The sequence below is a fragment of the Phyllobates terribilis genome, unplaced genomic scaffold, assembly GCF_046119375.1.
Source record: "Phyllobates terribilis strain yellow unplaced genomic scaffold, ASM4611937v1 Scaffold_4__5_contigs__length_816908805, whole genome shotgun sequence".
Taxonomy (NCBI): Eukaryota; Metazoa; Chordata; class Amphibia; order Anura; family Dendrobatidae; genus Phyllobates; species Phyllobates terribilis.
In genome coordinates this window covers 514586972-514601743 of record NW_027362764.1, presented here as the reverse complement: position 1 = coordinate 514601743, position 14772 = coordinate 514586972, and positions in this window count along the sequence as shown.

The following is a 14772-nucleotide window of genomic DNA, read 5'->3' as shown; positions in this document are numbered from 1 at the left end:
CTATACTAACCTCTACCAGGTTGCAAATTAAAAATATTTTTTTTCTGCATCTAGCTCTGAAAAAATATTTAGACCTCTAGCAGTGTGTGGGACTTGGTCTATTAGTCCATCTATACTGACCTCCATCAGGTTGCAAATTCAATATCATTTTTTTCTACATCTAACCCAGCCAATACTTTTGGCCTAATACCACAGTTTGGCCACTCAGCTCTGCTCGGTTCCCATCCATTGTTTTTTTGTGCAAACAACTCCAGAGTTGTGAATTAGTTAACCACCAAAATGAGTGGAAAAAGGCCTGCTGCTGGTGGAAAGGTGAATAGGCATGTTGGGAAGGGGAAAATAGGGTGTGTCCATGGAGTAGGTGTTAAAGCAACAGTAACATCTGCAGAAGAAAGACCATCTTCCAGCCAAAGTAAAATGTCTACTTCTTTTAGCGGACAATGTGATAAGATCCCTTTCTTACGGCCGCGCCAATCTCTACAAATTCCAGATGAGGCACAAAAACAGCAGGTGCTTCAATGGATATCAAGTGCTCCTTTAAGTGGGCTCTCCTCCACCTCAACTTCAACATCACAAATACTCCAGTCTTCAGAGGTGTCACCGCAATCGCACTTGCTTCCTCACAGCTCCCAAGTCTCCAGCTGCCCGTCTGAGTATGGGGTAGAACAGATGGTTGAGTCTGCAGAGCTGTTTACTCATACTATAGCCTGGGAATCAGAGGTCGGCTCCAGAGCTTCTGTGAATCCAGACGAGGAAATGATCTGCACTGATGCCCAGAATCTTTATGAGTCGGATCCAGGACCTGACGCAGAAGGTTCTGACCATAATGTAGACCCTCGTTCCCAAACTGTAACTTCTGTTGGTGGAGACAATGAGGAAGACGATGATGAGACTCAAATACCTGATTGGAGTGACAACTTTAGTTTTTTGTCAGGGCAGGAACAGGTTGGCTCTGAGGACGACGGGTGTGATAACACACAGGGTGATGATGATGAGGTTGGAGATCCCACTTACTGTCAACCCACAGTCAGCCAAGAGATGAGGTCAGCAGAGGAGGTGGAGGAGGATGCTAGTGACGACGAGGTCAGGTTGCGCCTTCTTTGACAGAGACGAAGTACTGGAAGCACGTCAACAACTGCATCCTCAAACACACTGTGCTACAATGCGGCCTAGCCGGCCGGGCCAACCACCATCTGCCACATCTTGTGCATCCGCGGCCTCTTCATCCTCTGTGACTGGGGGGACAGCGGTCACACCTGTTTTGGGACGCAGACCTGCCACCTTTTTACCCTCAACAGCCAGCGTGATTGGCAGGTCATCATTTTCTTTGGAGGTGGAAACACCAGCTGGTGTTCAGCGCTGTCCGACATCGATAGCACCACCTTTGGATCAAGGCAACCTAACATGTCCGCCTGCATCTTCCTCACAGACCGGTAGTTTGCCGGGGACACCCTTCTCAACCCTGTCTAAGCACAACAGCCAGCCCTCGGTCCCTCAGATGTTGAGAAGTAAAAGACCATTTCCTCCTAGCCATCAGAAAGCTAAGAGGTTGAATTTCACCATCTGCAAGCTCTTGGCTACCGAAATGCTGCCTTTCCGCCTGGTGGACACAGAGGATTTTCGAGACCTTATGTCCGTCGCAGTGCCCCAGTACCAGATGCCCAGTCGGCACTACTTCTCAAAGAAAGGTGTGCCTGCGCTCCACCAGCATGTCGCACACAACATCACCGCTTCTTTGAGAAACTCTGTGTGTGACAGGGTGCATTTCACCACAGACACATGGACGAGTAGGCATGGACAGGCGCGTTACATGTCACTGACTGGGCACTGGGTAACTATGGTGACAGCAGGACAAGGGGCTGCTGTCCAAGTCTTGCCGTCCCCACGAGTTGTGCGTCAATCCTCTTTATCTCAAAGTTCCTCCACTGCTTCTGCCTCCTCAACCTCCTCTCGGTCCTCCACCTGCACCCAAAGCCTGTCTGGTCATGCCACAAGCTTTCTAACTGCGCAGAAGGGATCCTGCACACCTCCTTACTATGCTGGCAGCAGGGCTCCACGGCATCAGGCGGTTTTTACTTTGAAATGTCTGGGAAATGTGAGTCACACAGGTGAGGAGTTGTGGTCAGCTCTGGAGAACCAGTTTCATGAATGGTTGTCTCCACTGGACCTGAAACCAGGGAAGGCCGTGTGCGACAATGCTGCAAACCTGGGTGCGGCCCTTCGTCGGGGCAATGTCACACACGTGCCTTGTATGGCTCACGTGTTGAACCTGGTTGTCCAGCAATTTTTAACCCACTATCCCGGACTAGATGGCCTTCTGCAGATGCCAAGGTCGCTGTGTGCTCATTTCCGCTGTTCGCATCCCGCAGCTCAGCGACTTACATCTCTACAGAAGTCGTTGGGCCTGCCACTTCACCGGCTAAAATGCGATGTGCCTACCCGGTGGAATTCAACTCTGCACATGTTGCAGCGACTGTGGCAGCACCGACAAGCCCTGGTGCAATACGTTCTAACTTATAGCCTGGGCCAACGAGATCCAGAGGTGGGGCAAATCACGCTGGAGGAGTGGGATCAGATGAGGGACCTATGCACCCTTCTGCACAGTTTTGAAATGGCGACGAAGATGTTTAGTGCTGACGATGCCATTATCAGCATGACTATTCCGGTGATTTACATGCTGGAGCACATGTTAAACAGAATTCGGAGTCAGGTGGTGGCACAAGAGGAGGTGGAGGAAGTAGAGGAGGAGGAGTTGTATGCGGAAGGCTAACATCTGCAAAGTCCAGACGGTCGGCAGCACCAAGGCAGCAGGCATGTGAGGGTGGGGGAGATGGTTTTATCAGGGCGCATGGTAGCAGCCAAACTAGTGAGGAAGGTGCAGGAGCTCAGGAAGAAGTGGAGGACGAATCCTGACTACTGGGTTGCCACACTGTTAGATCCCCGGTACAAAAGAAAATTTGCAGAAATTATTCCTGCCAAAGAAAGGGATGCACACATGCAGGAGTATCAGCAGAGACTGTTGCAGAATCTTACATGTGCTTTTCCACAAAACACCAGTGGTGCACGTAGTGAATCTCACAGTTCCAACTTGCCAACCGTGGGACCGTCGAGTGTTCAGCACTCAAACCGTAACAGAAACACAATATCTGCTGGTAACATCAATTTTGCGGAATCATTTCACCACTTTTTTAGCCCATCCCTTGCAAGGCCACAGGAGACAAGAAGTCTGACACATAGTCAACGCCTAGAGACGATGGTACAGGAGTATCTCCAAGTAAACATTGAAGCCATGACTGTTCTGTTCTGTTCTGTCTGAACGTGTGTTCAGCGCTGCTGGTGGTGTGCTGACAGATAAGCGCACGCGGCTCTCCACTGATAATGTAGACAGACTCACGTTCATAAAGATGAACAAATCATGGATCCGAAACGACTTTTCTACCCCTGTGTCATCCTGGGGAGAGTAAAAGCTTGATGATTTGTTAAAATCACCTCACCAACCGTTTTAAGCTTTAAAATTACTAATCATGTTTATCTGTATCTTGGCTGGAAAATAATTTGGGCTTTGTAGCAGTGTGCAGTACTGATTCTATTATGCCATCTATACTAAGCTCCACCAGATTTAAAATTAATAATAATTTTTAGATGCATCTAGCCCGGAAAATAATTTTGGGGCTCCTAGATGCGCAGGACACATGAGTGCCTTCTTGCTGCACTACCTGCAACATGACCCTCAGATTGTCAGAATTCGAAGTAATCCTGACTACTGGGTTGCCACACTTTTAGATCCCCTACACTCTTCGATCAACCTTTTCTTTTTAATAATGAACAAAAAAATGGTCATTTTTGAAATTCTAAGCTTTAGCAGGTTATTACAAACTGAAATCAAACAGTTTTCAACTCAAAACTTTATTGTAGGTGATGTTACATTTCCACATAGGACCCCTTGTTCGAAAGGAGCTTCTGAACTGTCTCGTCCATTGAATTTGTCAGGTTTTGGATGGTTTCTGCTTCAATTGTTTTGCATGAGGACAGAATACCCTCCCAGAGCTGTTGCTTAGATGTGAACTGCCTCCTGCCATCATAGACACTCCTTTTGATGATGCTCCAGAGGTTCTCAATGGGGTTGAGGTCAGGGGAGCATGGGGGTCACACCATAAGTTTGTCCCCTTTTATGCCCATATCAGCCAGAGGTGCAAATGTGTTATGTGCAGCATGAGACGGTGCATTATCATGCATGAAAATGATCTTGCTGTGGAATACACGGTTCTTCTTCTTGAACCATGGCAGGAAGTGCTGTTTGAGAAACTCCACACACATTATGGAGTTCATCTTTACCCCTTCAGGGATCCTAAAGGGGCCGACAATCTCTCTCCCCATGATTCCAGCCCAAAACATTACTCCACCTCCTCCTTGTTGGCACCGTAGCCGTGTTTGCGTGGGGTGTCCATCAACCAGCCATCCTCCACTCCATCCATCTGGACCATCGAGCGTTGCACGGCACTCATCGGCGAACAAAACAGTTTTGAAGTCAGTCTTCATGTATTGTTTGGCCCACTGGAGCCGTTTCTGCTTGTGTGCAGTGGATAGAGGAGGTCGACAGGATGGCTTACGCACAGCTGCAAACCTCTGAAGGACTCTGCATCTTGTTGTTCGGGGAACGTTGGAGGCACCAGCAGCTTCAAAAACTTGTCTGCTGCTATGACAAGGCTTTTTTGCCACTGTTCTTTTAACCTGACGTAATTGCCTGTAGGAAAGAGTCCTCAATTTTCCCTTATCTGCACGGTCACGTCTGTACTGTGAATCAGCTACATACTTCTTGATTGTGCGATGATCAGGATGAAGTGTCTTGGCAATGTTGTTTGTAGTCATGCCTTGACCTAAACACTCCACAATTTGTTGCTTCTCAGCAGCCGACACATCCTTTTTCTTTCCCATTTTGGCAGAAAATGTAGGCTGCTTAATAATGTGGGACAGCCTTCTTAAGTAGTCTTGCCTTTCATTGGACACACCTGCCAAACTAATTAGCACAGCTGTCTGCAATTGCTTACACTGATATAAAGAGCCCTGACACACATCACCATCAATGAGTTTAACTGACAAACAAACAAATTCTTCCCTTATCACTCCTAAACACTTTTTGCATAATAATTTGGAACACAGTGTACATGTGCTTTTCCACAAAACACCAGTGGTTCACGTAGTGAATCTTACTGTTCTAACTTGCCAACCGTGGTCTGTATGGAGTTGTTCAATAAAGGGCCCAAAATTAAGATAACATAGATGGAAGAGGTCTCTATGAATAGGAATTCCTAAGTATTTGATACCCTGTGAGGGCCAGGCAAAGGGAAAGTTGGATTGGATGGAATCCTGTATGGATTTGGGGAGGGAGACATCGAGGGCCTCAGACTTCGCTGCATTGATTTTAAAATTTGACCATGTAACAAAGTGATCTATTTCAGCCATAACAGCAGGGATGGATATATGTGATTGAGGACATCATCAGCAAATGCAGAGCACTTGTACTCGGTGCCTCCCACCTCAATCCACCTAATATTAGGGTTATGGCGAATTGATGAGAGCAGGTGCTCCATCACTAGAATGTATAAGAGAGGGGACAGAGGACATCCCTGCCTTGTCCCATTGGTGATTATGAAAGGTGATGAAAATGTTATGACGCGCCCCCTGGGCCTTGGGACACCCGGAGCCGGACCCTTTTTGGTGGATGCTGGGGGTTGTAGTCTCCGTGGCAGCGACCCAGTTCCGTGGCTCAGGGCGGTCAAACCAGTGGCGGAACTATTTATGTGGTTTTGATGTTTAAATGTCCGACTACGCCACCCGTGGATTGCGGTCAGAGTGAACCGCCGCTGCAGGGCAGACCGCTGAGGCTGGTGTTGTGGGTGCAGCAGAGCGTAGTATAACTCCCCACGGGAGGAGTATAGCCTCAGGGCAGTGTATGCGGAGGATGGGGGTGATGGTGCAGGGCAGCAGCAGTAACGACACGGAGTCAGTGATGCAGTCCAGGGCCTTTACTCTCAGTTCTTATTATCCAGACCACTTCTGCAGGTAACGGCTGCCCACGTCGTACTGTGCTCACCAGGTGAGGGGCTCAGACAACTCCCAGATAACTTTGGAGCGTTTCACAGGACCCCCTTTGTGTGTCCTTTGTCTGGCCTTTCTTACCAACGCTTCTGTCCGGCTGCCTCGGGCCTGCCTCCTTTTCGTAAACTTGGCGCCAGTTTCCCTGACCCTATGTGGTGCCTTCCTAGCGGGTCTAGCGAGGGGCTGCGCCACATAAAATGTCACAGCCTCCGGTTTATAGCTGAGGGTCGTTTCTCGCCTCCACTAGTTTCGGGGACCGTCTCCCCCTTTCGCCTGACCCCTCCACGCAGGTGGATTCGGGCGTGCGGTGGCGACTCGCCCGTCCGCACCCCTGGGATCCCTTCGTTCCTCGTTCCTGGAGCCTTCTCCGCTCCTCTTCCTTCCTTCTCCCTCTTCCAGGCCTGGGCCTCTGTTACTAGGCCCGCCTCCGGAGCAGAGCTCATGCAGAGCCCCTGCTCCCTGTCACTTCTGCTCAGACTTCTCTGCACTGAACTAAGATGGTGCCCACCTTTTATACTCCCTTCTCAATGCACCCAGGAACTGCTTCCTCCCTGCTCCTGCACTACAGGGTTCCCCTTCCTTGGTGTTCCCTACCCCCACTCCAGCCAGGGACAGGGACTGTGGTGCCCTTCTCAGGGGCATATTGGTCGCCCTGCCCCACGGCAATGTGGTGTAATGCATGCAGGTGTCGGGGTCCTGATCCACACTCCATCCTTACCTGAGAGTGAGATATCACACCGCTGGGTGAGGTGCAATACCTCTGTAGCAACCGAGCCCTTGGGGTGCTACAGTTCCATTTATCTTCAGCCTAGGTGATGTATTGCGATACAGGGCCGTGATTTTGGCTATAAAAGGGTCCCCTAGACCCCTACCCCAAGCTTTTTAAGAGAATCATATATGGCGTGCCAGGAGACTCTGGAATGCTTTCTCAGCATCCAACGAGAGTATCTAATTACAAATTTTTAACTGCATCTAGCCCAGGAAATACTTTGTGCCTAGTAGCAGTGTCTGCTAGTCAGCGGATTATCCCAGCTGTTAAGCAAGCTACACCACCTGTAGTTTGGACACTTAATTTTTTCAAAGGAAATGCTTCGGGCACCCGGGATACTCAGTGAAGAGCATCGGGAGGCACCCCAAGGCATAGAAGCTGGGAATGGCGGTAGGTCCGCTGAGTTCGATCCTTATAAAAGCTTTTTAACTGCAGCAGCTTTAGTGGACGCTACTGAAGCTGGAATTACGTGGCTGCTGGCATGAGACTTGCCCTCCAATAGATCCTTGTAAAAGGATTTAAAGTGTATTCATTCAAATTAGAGAGACAATTTAAATTAAAAAGCTTAGACCTGCCTCCAGCACAGGGGGGCTCGCTCGACCCACCAGTGGACAGGCACCAGTATTGGGAGAGGGGGGCTGGCCGTCAGGGTCCACCGCAGCTCTGGCCCAAACCCGGCGACACAGAGGTCGCACAGGCAGGAACGGACTGGCCATATCGGCTTCGCACTTTTTTGGTTTTAGAAGGGCATGACATGCCTAAATCTGTGTCTCCCCCTCCTTTTACTCCTCCACCTCTTTTCTTTTCGCATGACTATATGTACTTGTCACTTTTCCATGTGTTAGTTGTGTCTTCTGAGCAGTTTGTCAGCTTTTGGACACCTTTGAAGGTGTTTTCTATGTGTTTCTATGTGTTTTAGTTTGCCTGCCATTGGTTTTAACGGTGTTCGAAGGCGTTCGACGAACCGAACCGAACTCGAACAATACGGGGGTGGCTCAACACTAATGGTGAATCTCTTTGTCACATCTCCCCAATTCAGTAGTTGGAAGTGAAATGCTACTCCGGTCAGACACCGCTGCGCTGACGCCCCTGATATGCCCCTCATCATTAGCTGGTGGAGAAATTCTATGGTGACTTGTAATCTTGCTTGTTCACATTGGTCAACCCGTCTGCCTGCTACTAGTCGTGTCCACTCTTCCCATGCCTTACCGTTTGCTTGCCACATCGACGGGGCAACTGACGCTCTGATTAATGGCATCAACTATTCGCCACTAGATCTCATAGGGAGGGTGGGCAACTGTTGCCCGATGGGTGGGCGTTGTGGAGGAGCTCTGTGAAAATCTGCCAATTGAATTGTGATAAAGCGTTAGCAGCAGCTTTAGACCCCTCAGCATCGTGGCTAGCGCGGACCCATACATTGTGTTTTAGGCACAGGAATGCTAGCCGGCGTAATAGGCCTAGCACTGGGAGAGACGATGATGCCATCTTATTAATGCAGTGCGCTAGGCTGGTGTTTTTTGTTATGAAGCGTATATTTTTGCTAGCCAGGCGCGCGCCCCATATTTCTATTGCTACCACTATTGGGAAGAAAAATTATTTTCCGGGCTAGATGCAGCTAAAAATTATTATTAATTTCAAAGCTGGTGGAGCTTGGTATAGATCGCCTAATACAATGAGTACCACATACTGCTACTATGCCCAAAATTATTTTCCAGGCAAGATGCAGCTAAGAATTATTATTAATTTCAAAGCTGGTGGAGCTTGGTATAGATGGCCTAATACAATGAGTACCACACACTACTACTATGCCCAACATTATTTTCCAGGCAAGATGCAGCTAAAAATTATTATTAATTTCAAAACTGGTGGAGCTTGGTATAGATGGCCTAATACAATGAGTACCACACACTACTACTATGCCCAACATTATTTTCCAGGCAAGATGCAGCTAAAAATGATTATTAATTTCAAAACTGGTGGAGCTTGGTATAGATGGCCTAATACAATGAGAACCACACACTGCTACTATGCCCAAAATTATTTTCCAGGCAAGATGCAGCTAAAAATTATTAGTAATTTGAAAGCTGGTATAGCTTAGTATATATGGCCTAATAGAATGAGTACCACACACTGCTAATATGCCCAAAATTATTTTACAGGCAAGGTGCAGCTAAAAATTATTAGTAATTTGAAAGCTGGTGGAGCTTAGTATAGATGGCCTAATAGAATGAGTACCACACACTGCTAATATGCCCAAAATTATTTTACAGGCAAGATGCAGCTAAAAATTATTATTAATTTCAAATCTGGTGGAGCTTGGTATAGATGGCCTAATACAATGAGTACCACACACTACTACTATGCCCAAAATTATTTTCCAGACAAGATGCAGCTAAAAATTATTATTAATTTCAAAACTGGTGAAGCTTGGTATAGATGGCCTAATACAATGAGTACCACATACTGCTACTATGCCCAAAATTATTTTCCAGGCAAGATGCAGCTAAGAATTATTATTAATTTCAAAGCTGGTGGAGCTTGGTATAGATGGCCTAATACAATGAGTACCACACACTACTACTATGCCCAACATTATTTTCCAGGAAAGATGCAGCTAAAAATTATTATTAATTTCAAAACTGGTGGAGCTTGGTATAGATGGCCTAATACAATGAGTACCACACACTACTACTATACCCAACATTATTTTCCAGGCAAGATGCAGCTAAAAATGATTATTAATTTCAAAACTGGTGGAGCTTGGTATAGATGGCCTAATACAATGAGAACCACACACTGCTAATATGCCCAAAATTATTTTCCAGGCAAGATGCAGCTAAAAATTATTAGTAATTTGAAAGCTGGTATAGCTTAGTATATATGGCCTAATAGAATGAGTACCACACACTGCTAATATGCCCAAAATTATTTTCCAGGCAAGATGCAGCTAAAAATTATTATTAATTTCAAAGCTGGTGGAGCTTGGTATAGATAGCCTAATAGATTGAGTACCACACACTGCTACAGGCTCAAAAGGTTTTACTTGGCTAGGTGCAGTAAAAAATTTGTATTACATACACAGGTGGTATAGCTTGCAACACAGATAGGCTACTCCACTGACTAACACACACTGCAAGAGGCCCAAATGGATTTGCTTAGCTAGATTTAGCCAAATGCTGTGAAAAACACTTGCACAGCACTAAAACAGACCTGCCTGGCAAAAAGTGATAGGAACTGATATAACCTAGCCCTCAAAAGGGCTGGAATTACAACTAGTCACTACTCCCAACCTATCTGTCGATTTAAGAGCACAGACCTGCCTGCTAAAAGTGCTAGGAACTGCTGTAACCTAGCCCTCAAAAGGGCTGCAATTACAAACTAGTCCCTACTCCCTAAACCTTTCTGTCTATTTAAGAGAAAATTCACTTGCAATTCAGTTACACAATATAGCGCTAACAGCAGCAGCAGTGCTGTCTAACACTCAGCTGCAGCAGTAAGAAAATGGTGGCGACAGGAAAAATGGCTGGGTCTTATAGGGCAAGGACATGTGACATACACTGCCAATGACACATGCCCTTGCTTGTGTGAAAAAAAGCACTTCTCTCCGTGTGTGCGCTGCTGATAGGCTGACAGACTGCACCTCCCCACTGTAAATGCGGGAAAGAGAAAAAAAATGGAGATCTTCATTATTTCAGCAGAGATCCATCCCCTGCCCCTCCCCCCGCCCCGCTGTACACTCAAACTGTGTATTAACATTGATTATCAGCATTACTGTGAAAAAATCCAGTTACGATTTTGGTGCACGAACAGTGATCGAACATAACCTTGAACAGCCGGATTTTTTTCAAATCGTTCGGGTTCGTTGAACGGCTCGAACACCGCCCAAAACAGCTCGAATTTGAGATTGGCGAACAGTTCGATTCGAACACCTCTCATCTCTACTGCTCACCTCCAGCTGCCTGCTCTGCTTGTGCAAAAGCAGTGAAAATTGCCAAAATGTATTTGTAAATCGACATTGCATTTTAAAAAAAGAGCCCATATCATAAGAATCTGTATTGTTTCTTGAATGCCTTGTTTAAAGTTCAAAAACTCTAACCCAAGCAATTAAATATTTCCTGTAGTACAAGTCAGACTTGTGTTGGTATTTGACCTCCTTTGATCTCCTATAAATAAATAGAAGTAAAATGAGGTTTCTCTGATGTGAATAATTTTCACATTAATTGCAATCCCCACATTAACGTAATTAGGACTGATCTCTCTTTAATGACTACATAAGATACAGATGGCTTTGCATGTTGTCAGGTTTTTATTTCTATCATGTCTTTCAGGTTAGGACTTGAAAGCTTTTTTGTATTTAGCGCAAAGCCTGTAGATTGGTATCCTTATTAAAAGTTTCAGGATAAGTAGATATTTGATGGAGCCTAATGATAATAAATTATGAGATGTATGTGTGCTTACATATTGCTTCCCTGAAAGGGTCACTTGCGACACATTGGTGATTGCTACTCTTCTCATAGTAATGGATCTGCTAGTATTTTAGAGCAGACATTGTCAAGGAAGGACATCATTTATCAAAGATAATTTTTGTGATGGTAAATATTTATATGTACAGGTGCTTCTCACTAAATTAGAATATCATCAAAAATTAATTTATTTAATTTCTTCAATACAAAAAGTGAAACTCATATATTATATAGAGTCATTACAAACAGAGTGATCTATTTCAATTGTTTATTTCTGTTAATGTTGATGATTATGGCTTACAGCCAATGAAAACACAGAAGTCATTATCTCAGTAAATTAAAATAATTAACAAAAACACCTGCAAAGGCTTGCTAAGTGTTTAAAGAGGTCCCTTAGTCTGTTTCAGTAGGCGCCACAATCATGGTGAAGACTACTGACTTGACAGATGTCCAGAAGGCAGTCATTGACACACTCCACAAGGTCCCAGAGTTCCAATTTTCATTTGAAAATCAAGGTCCCAGAGTCTGGAGGAAGAGTGGAGAGGCACACAATCCAAGCTGCTTGAGGTCTAGTGTGAAGTTTCCACAATCAGTGATGGTTTGGGGAGCCATGTCATCTGCTGGTGTAGGTCCACTTTGTTTTATCAAGACCAAAGTCAGCGTAGACGTCTACCAGCACTTCATGCTTCCCTCTGCCGACAAGCTTTTTTGAGATGGAAATTTAATTCTCCAGCAGGACTTGGCACCTGTCCACACTGCCAAAAGTACCAATACCTGGTTTAAAAACAACAGTATTACTATGCTTGATTGGCCATCAAACTCGCCTGACCTTAACCCCATAGAGAATCTATGGGGTATTGTCAAGAGGAAGATGAGAGACACCAGACCCAACAATGCAGACGAGCGGAAGTCTGCTATCAAAGCAACCTGCTATCAAAGCAACAAAGCAACCACGCCACATTGATGCAGTAATAGATAGTGTTGAGCCACCCCCGTAGTGTTCGAGTTCGGTTCGGTTCGTCGAACACCCGTGTGTTCGCCGAACTGTTCGTCGAACTGTTCGTCGAACACCTTCGAACACCGTTAAAACCAATGGCAGGCAAACAAAAACACATAGAAACACATAGAAAACACCTTCAAAGGTGTCCAAAAGCTGACAAACTGCTCAGAAGACACAACTAACACATGGAAAAGTGACAAGTACATATAGTCATGCGAAAAGAAAAGAGGTGGAGGAGTAAAAGGAGGGGGAGACACAGATATAGGCATGTCATGCCCTTCTAAAATCCAAAAAGTGAGAAGCCGAGACGGCCAGTCCGCTCCTGCCCGTGCCACCTCCGTGTCGCCGGGTTTGTGCCAGAGCCGCGGTGAACCCTGACGGCCAGCCCCCCTCTCCCAATACTGGTGCCTGTCCGCTGGTGGGTCGAGAGAGCCCCCCTGTGGTGGAGGCACCTCTAAGCTTTTTAATTTAAATTGTCCCTCTAATTTGAATGAATACACTTTAAATCCATTTACAAGGATCAATTGGAGGGCAAGTCTCATGCCAGCAGCCGCGTAATTCCAGCTCCAGTAGCGTCCACTAAAGCTGCTGCAGTTAAAAAGCTTTTATAAGGATCGAGCTCGGCTGTCCACCGCAAGGCATCCTAGTGCCAGTCCCAGCCCCTATGCCTTGGGGTGCCTCCTGATGCTCTTCACTGAGTATCCCGTGGTCCCGAAGCATTTCCTTTGAAAAAATTAAGTGTCCAAACTACAGGTGGTGTAGCTTGCTTAACAGCCGGGATAATCCGCTGACTAGCAGACACTGCTACTAGGCACAAAGTATTTCCTGGGCTAGATGCAGTTAAAAATTTGTAAGTAGATACTCTCGTTGGATGCTGAGAAAGCATTCCATAGAGTCTCCTGGCACGCCATATATGATTCTCTTAAAAAGCTTGGGGTAGGGGTCTAGGGGACCCTTTTATAGCCAAAATCACGGCCCTGTATCACAATACGTCACCTAGGCTGAAGATAAATGGAACTGTAGCACCGAGGGCTCTGTTGCTACAGACGTATTGCACCTCACCCAGAGGTGTGATATCTCACTCTCAGATAAGGATGGAGTGTGGATCAGGACCCGACACCTGCATGCATTACACCACATTGCCGTGGGGCAGGGCGACCAATATGCCCCTGAGATGGGCACGACAGTCCCTGTCCCTGGCTGGAGTGGGGGGAGGGAACACTGAGGAAGGGGAACCCTGCAGTGCAGGAGCAGGGAGGAAGCAGTTCCTGGGTGCATTGAGAAGGGAGTATAAAAGGTGGGCACCATCTTAGTTCAGTGCAGAGAAGTCTGAGCAGAAGTGGCAGGGAGCAGGGGCTCTGCATGAGCTCTGCTCCGGAGGCGGGCCTAGTAACAGAGGCCCAGGCCTGCAAGAGGGAGAAGGAAGGAAGAGGAGCGGAGAAGGCTCCAGGAACGAGGAATGAAGGGATCCCAGGGGTGCGGACGGGCGAGTCGCCACCGCATGCCCGAATCCACCTGCGTGGAGGGGTCAGGCCAAAGGGGGAGACCGGTCCCCGAACTAGTGGAGGCAGGAAACGACCCTCAGCTAGAAACCGGAGGCTCTGACATTTTATGTGGCGCAGCCCCTTGCTCCACCCGCTAGGAAGGCACCACATAGGGTCAGGGAAACTGGAGCCAAGTTCACCAAGAGGAGGCCCGAGGCAGCCGGACAGAAGTGTTGGTAAGAAAGGCCAGAAAAAGGACACACAAAGGGGGTCCTGTGAAGCGCTCCAAAGTTATCTGGGAGTTGTCTGAGCCCCTCACCTGGTGAGCACAGTACGACGTGGGCAGCCGTTACCTGCAGACGTGGTCTGGATAATAAGAACTGTGAGTAAAGGCCCTGAACTGCATCACTGACTCCGTGTCGTTACTGCTGCTGCCCTGCACCATCACCCCCATCCTCCGCATACACTGCCCTGAGGCTATACTCCTCCCGTGGGGGTTATGCTACGCTCTGCTGCACCCACAACACCAGCCTTAGCGGTCTGCCCTGTAGCGGCGGTTCACTCTGACCGCAATCCACGGGTGGCGTAGTCGGACATTTAAACATCAAAACCACATAAATAGTTCCGCCACTGGTTTGACCGCCCGGAGCCACGGAACCGGATCGCCGCCACGAAGACTACAACCACCAGCATCCACCAAAAAGGGTCCGGCTCGGGGTGTCCCAAGGCCCAGGGGGTGCGTCAGAACATTTTCATCACCTTTCACAATCACCAATGGGACAAGGCAGGGATGTCCTCTGTCCCCTCTCATACATCCTAGTGACGGAGCACCTGCTCTCATCAATTCGCCATAACCCCAATATTAGGTGGATTGAGGTGGGAGGCACCGAGTACAAGTGCTCTCTATTTGCTGATGATGTCCTAGTATATATCACTCAATCACATATATCCATCCCT